Source organism: Amborella trichopoda, chromosome 1, assembly GCF_054954075.1.
Source record: "Amborella trichopoda isolate Santa Cruz 75 chromosome 1, AtrichopodaSantaCruz75HAP2 v2.0, whole genome shotgun sequence".
Classification (NCBI taxonomy): Eukaryota; Viridiplantae; Streptophyta; class Magnoliopsida; order Amborellales; family Amborellaceae; genus Amborella; species Amborella trichopoda.
In genome coordinates this window covers 36,791,598-36,796,930 of record NC_142336.1, presented here as the reverse complement: position 1 = coordinate 36,796,930, position 5,333 = coordinate 36,791,598, and the positions used below count along the sequence as shown (strand labels likewise).

The 5,333-nt window shown below is 44.2% G+C and overlaps 1 long non-coding RNA gene across 2 annotated transcripts; it reads right to left on the bottom strand.

Annotated features, from left to right (window-relative positions):
- Nucleotides 1-321: 321 nt before the first annotated feature.
- LOC110007178 (uncharacterized) lies at nucleotides 322-2,835 on the bottom strand. Of its 2 annotated transcripts, none has more exons than XR_002280768.2 (2): nucleotides 2,268-2,835; nucleotides 322-2,087 (listed from the first exon to the last, which is right to left on the bottom strand). It is a non-coding gene; the product is annotated as an uncharacterized LOC110007178 (long non-coding RNA). The 2 variants fall into 2 exon arrangements; XR_016046897.1 differs by having other exon boundaries at nucleotides 2,246-2,743.
- Between the last annotated feature and the right edge of the window lie 2,498 nt (nucleotides 2,836-5,333).

The following is a 5,333-nucleotide window of genomic DNA, read 5'->3' as shown; positions in this document are numbered from 1 at the left end:
ACGATGAAAACTCTCAAGGATGTCTTGAGTAAAAATAAAAAAAATGGCAGACATAGTGTAAAAGCTATGAGCAAAAGGAGCCACAAAGAAAAAAATACGAGGTTCTTGTGAAAACCAGATCTGGCACATACCCCAAGGACTTTGATGAAAACCTGAAAGGGCATTCAAGTCACACATGATGAAGAGCGAGCTAAGCTTTCATGCACAACAGGCTTCCAAGACTCACCTATCGTTCCTTTCCAAAAGAAACTGGAACTAGTCATGAGAGATAGGGGAAATAAAAGCAAACCATGAAGAAAAGAGAAGCATACAAGCCAAGGATGAGAAAGAAGAAAAATTCATTCCATACACAATTCGAAAGTTACAAAATTTTTTGTGATGACAGTCATCAATTATCTACAAAAGGAATGAAAAGAAGGTAGACAAAGAAAAAAGATTGAAGATTTTGTGAACCCCTAGAAGTCTTCAAGGGCTTCACGTATCTTAGTCTTCAGTGCCACCAAGGATTATTAAGCTACTTTCATCTCCTCCTTGAGATGAGAAATACTCTGCATGACTTGGGTTGATGTTTTGCCAATTGAAGCCATATGGGAATTCAATGCTTCTAACCTCTCAAGCTTGCTTTAAGCCTCTGCTCTCCTTTGGGATTGGTTGGACTTCACCCTTTCCTCGTCGACAACCTTTATCACTGTAGAATAGGCCGCATCTGTATAGGCCTGATCCATGGGACTGCCTACAGGAAAGGGCCTCCCACGAGAGAAAAAGGCGATGTCGAGCAAGAGCTTATGAGCTTCCCCTGACCACCTGAAGACTACCTTCATCCCTGCAATCCTCAGCATGTGAGGGCAAGAGTACCTTGCAAGACTTTCATTAATCTCAAATGCACCAGAGGTGTAAGGGTTAGTCCCCCTTAGGAAAATAGGCAGAGAGCTAGCCGAAAATGTAATGGACCAGAAAGGTGGTAAAAAAAAGGTTAGGAAAGCCCTTGTCGGCAAAAGACTCACTCTTGTTATCTCTTGAGGGAGCCGTACCATGCGCAATAGCCCCTAGGCCATGGTAAATGCTGCAAAGAATTGGTTGAGCTAGGGCATACTTATGCCCTTGGGCTAGCCTGTAGGCCACAAAGAAGCAGCCCGGTCGAATGATGTTGCTTCTTGACGCCGGCAAAGCAAAATTGCGCAAGAAGAGGACCAAGTAGGCGGCCAAATAAACATGGTCCCTCTAGGGTCTTCTAGGGGAATGATCAGCCTCTTGGAATCCTTGATTGCTTTCACCCTTTGTTCTTCATCCTAGATGGTGTTAGAACTCATTTCCCCTCTATCTTGGTGGTTCCCATGGAAGTAGTCCCTCCAAGTGTCAAAATGCACTCCTTTAGACTTAATCTTGGTCTCCGAGTGCAAGAGTTGATAAATTTCAATCAACTCACGGAGACCAGGAGGGGGCAGTTGATAGATCTCAAAAAATTACTTCATTACTCGGTATGAATTCTTCATACATGCCTCCCAACATTGGCAATCCACCGATGAAGTACATATCAAGAAGGGTGATTCCTAGTTCACCCCCATCAAAATGCCAGCTATTGGTCTTGTAAAACGATGCCTCCAACAAGGCCTTGATAGTGTTGGGACATCGGTCGTAGTAGCCAGCTGAGCATTGGCATGTTGCAGCCAATCCACATACCTTCAAGACATCAGCATGTGAGTCAAGGACACCAAATTTCCAAGTGTTGTATCCACGCATATATTGATGCCCTCCCTCAAAATGGACCCCACCAGGGGCCCAATGGAGACTAGGCTTCTCTAGCATCCTCTACCCCAATGTAGGAAGATTTTCACTTGAATCAAAGTTCTTATGAAGGGCATGATAAATGGGGATACCGTCCCTTTGAACTATAGGTTCCCCCTCAGCATCCTCATATCTACAAAGTCGAGCATCCTCCCCCACATAAGTGATGCTCAAGGGCCATTCTAATGACTGAGTAGGTTCAAGAATGCCAAGGGTGGTAGATATGGTAAAGGCAGAACCTGTATAAGAATTAATCCCCAATTCTCCAGCACGAGGTAGCTGATTTATATCAAGAATTCTCACTGCAAAAGAAACAAAAAGAAAAGGGTAAGCAATAGCATAGGACTACAACTTGTGTTAAAATTGTGTTAAAATGTTAGAGATTTTTGCCAAAATTTTAGCAGCATCTCCTCTATATGCACAATATCTACAAAGAAAGTGTTTTGCTAGTCCAAAACACCTGGGAGGTTCTAAGAAATTACGAGGCAGTGGGTCAAATGCCCATCGCGCAAAGTGATCCTGGAGAGCTCCCTTTTCTATCAAAGAAATCCTAGGAGGTTGTCAAAATTGCATAAAAAGTGCTTCACAGTGCTCAAAAGATACATTTAAAGGTGCATAGAGATGCATGATAATGCCTAAAATCATTACAAGATGCTTCACTCTGCAAAAGGGGATGCTCGCAAATGATTCAAAAAGTGGCATAAAAGTGCTTTTTGATGCCAGAATATGGTCCGTGATGCCCAACCATCACCAAATAAACATGCAAAGCATGGTGGCAATGTGCAAAATTGATGTGCAGGAGTTCAGAGATTCAGGCCGAAGGATGAAGCACTTGGTGGTTACACGCATAGGCTGAGTCTGCTCAAAACACTCATAGTGCGTACGTGCTAATAATGCCTCACTTAGGCGTTCCTGGCGTATCCGTGCAACTAAAGACGCACGAGCGTGCACACACAAGTTTGGGAATGCCTGAGCCCATTCAAAATACTCATGGTGCGTACGTGCCAATAATGCCTCACTTAGGCGTTCCTGGGGTATGCGCGAAACCAAAGACATACGCATGTGCACTCACAACCTCAAGCATAATCATGTCGCACATAGCGTGCATACGCGCTGAAACACCTCACCTAGGTGTTCACAGTGCGTGCACGCACAAGCTCAAGCATAATCTTGGCGCACATAGCGTGCATACGCGCTGAAACACCTCACCTAGGTGTTCATGATGCGTGCATGCACAAGCTCAAGCATAATCATGGCGCACATAGCATGCATATGCTTTGAAACACCCCACCTAGGTGTTCATGGTGCATGCACGCACAAGTTTAAGTTCAAGCATGGTCAAGCTTGACCACAATACTCATACCGCATGCACGCGTGAACTCATACATGGCTCAGTCCTGTCAGGGCCTTCATGACGCATATGCGCGAATGGCATCCATGGTGCATACACGTTGATAATGTCTCACCAAGCTACTCCTGGTGCATACGTGCTGAAGCACCTCACCTAGGTGCCAAAAACGTATGTACGCGCAAAGTTCAAACAAGATGCACCTAAGTGCTCGTGATGCACGCGCAAGCAAGGCCTTGTTTAAATGCAGATGGCGCATAAGAATACATAAGCCTCACCAAGAGGCTCACGGTGCACACATGGACCAAGCCACGATGCATATACGCGACATGCTTATGACCAAACCAAATGAACCAAACAAAGCGTATTAAAAGTTTGTGAAAATAGCTCATAAAGAAGTAAGAGGCATCAAACAAGTGAAGGTATGATCAAGGATGTTTGCGAAATTCAAAGTGCATCACAAATTTCACAAAAAAGACTAGTTGAGCATTAAATGGAAGGTAACAAAATGAAAAGAGGGCCATACCTTGAGGTTGAGCAGAACTTGTGCTTGCCATAACTTTGAGAGTTGCCCTTCTTTGATGAAAGTTACCGTTTTACTATCTCTCGGGTAAGAATTAAGGCTGTGAAAAAAGAGAGGTAAAAACCCAACTTACTTGGGGTAAAATGCTCCCTCTCTCTCTTATACTCACGTTTTTGCGTATAAAATTCGGGCACATGCATTTTGTGCAGCCCCTTCATCATGTATTCCTTTCTTTCTTCCAGCCCTCTCATGAAAGCCTGGGCACGCGCACTTGCGTGGCCCCGTTAAACAAGTGAACCCACCTAAACATGTGACCCCGTCAAACAAATACTTCTCTCTCTCACTCCTCATGTGAGTTCCTCGGCACGCACATATGTGCATCGCCGTCCAAGCATTTCCATCCCTCTCTCTTGTGCCTTTCAAAAACTCCTAGGCACATGCATACGTGAGGCCCTGTCAAATTCATCCCACTTCTCTCATTGATTAAAGGTTCTAGGTCCGCACTTAAACCTAAACCCTTGTCTCTTGAGTCCATTGTTGTTTTTACTCTTATGCATTTAAACACATGGATTCATTCGTAGACCCACACTAGCCTTTGGCTTAGCCATGGGCTTAGCACACACGCATGCACGATAACATTTGGTGGACAAATGAGCCATGCTCCTTGTACTACCTCCACACACTAGCCCTTCAATGGGTAATCTTTTAGCTGAAGTGAAGCCCAGAATCCTGAGCTCATTAGCCCCGTATTCTAAACCCTTTGATTTCAAGCCATGGGCCCACTAATCCAGTACAACCCTAGGTGACCCCAATTAGCCTTGAGGGACCTTAAAGACAATTCTTACCTTTCAAACCTAATCCCCAAGGGAGTCTTATACCTAACTTCCAATGACTCACAAAAACCATGGGAATCTCAATCACCCCATCTTAAGACCTTTGGTCACATGTGCTTCACTGCTAATCTCCATTATTCCCAAGGGGAGCATATTCTAAATGTCAAATCCCCATGAGATCCCATGAATAATACTATGTCCAAGCAGTCATAAAAACCCATGATAGTCCACCATCCCTATTGAGCCACCAGTCTTAATGGGCTACCAAGTTCCAACGGTCTATCAACACCAATAGACCAGCATCCCTAATGAACTGTTGTTTCTAGCCGTTCATCACCCCGGATGGTACACATTCCCCACTGGACCACTAATGTCAACAAATCATCATTCCAATAATTCAACACCATTATCACCAGGGAGGTAACCATTTCCTTACCTTTCAAACCATTTTCATCCCCGTGGAGTTTTTTATGCACCAGCTAATCACTAGACCATCTAAAACCCCATACCCAGCAACAATGAACCATAAACTATCTTGAAAGAAACCCAAAAATCTCCAGAATGGTTCACTTCTTAAATAAAAGCCTCACCCATGGTATTGGCTACCACAATGAGCCTTATGAAAATACGATCCCTCTGTCCTATGCATTGTCAAGGAAGAAGGATCTCTCTAAAAAGAAAAGAAGCCAGGCATGATGAGCATTCGATGAGGATCGTCATGAGTAAAATGAGAGCTTCGGGTGGATATAGCCACAAAGCTCGGGGTAAAATTATCAAAATAAAAGAATTGGGCATGGTGAAAACCTGCAAGGGCACCATGAGTAAAAATGACAGGCGGTCAGGC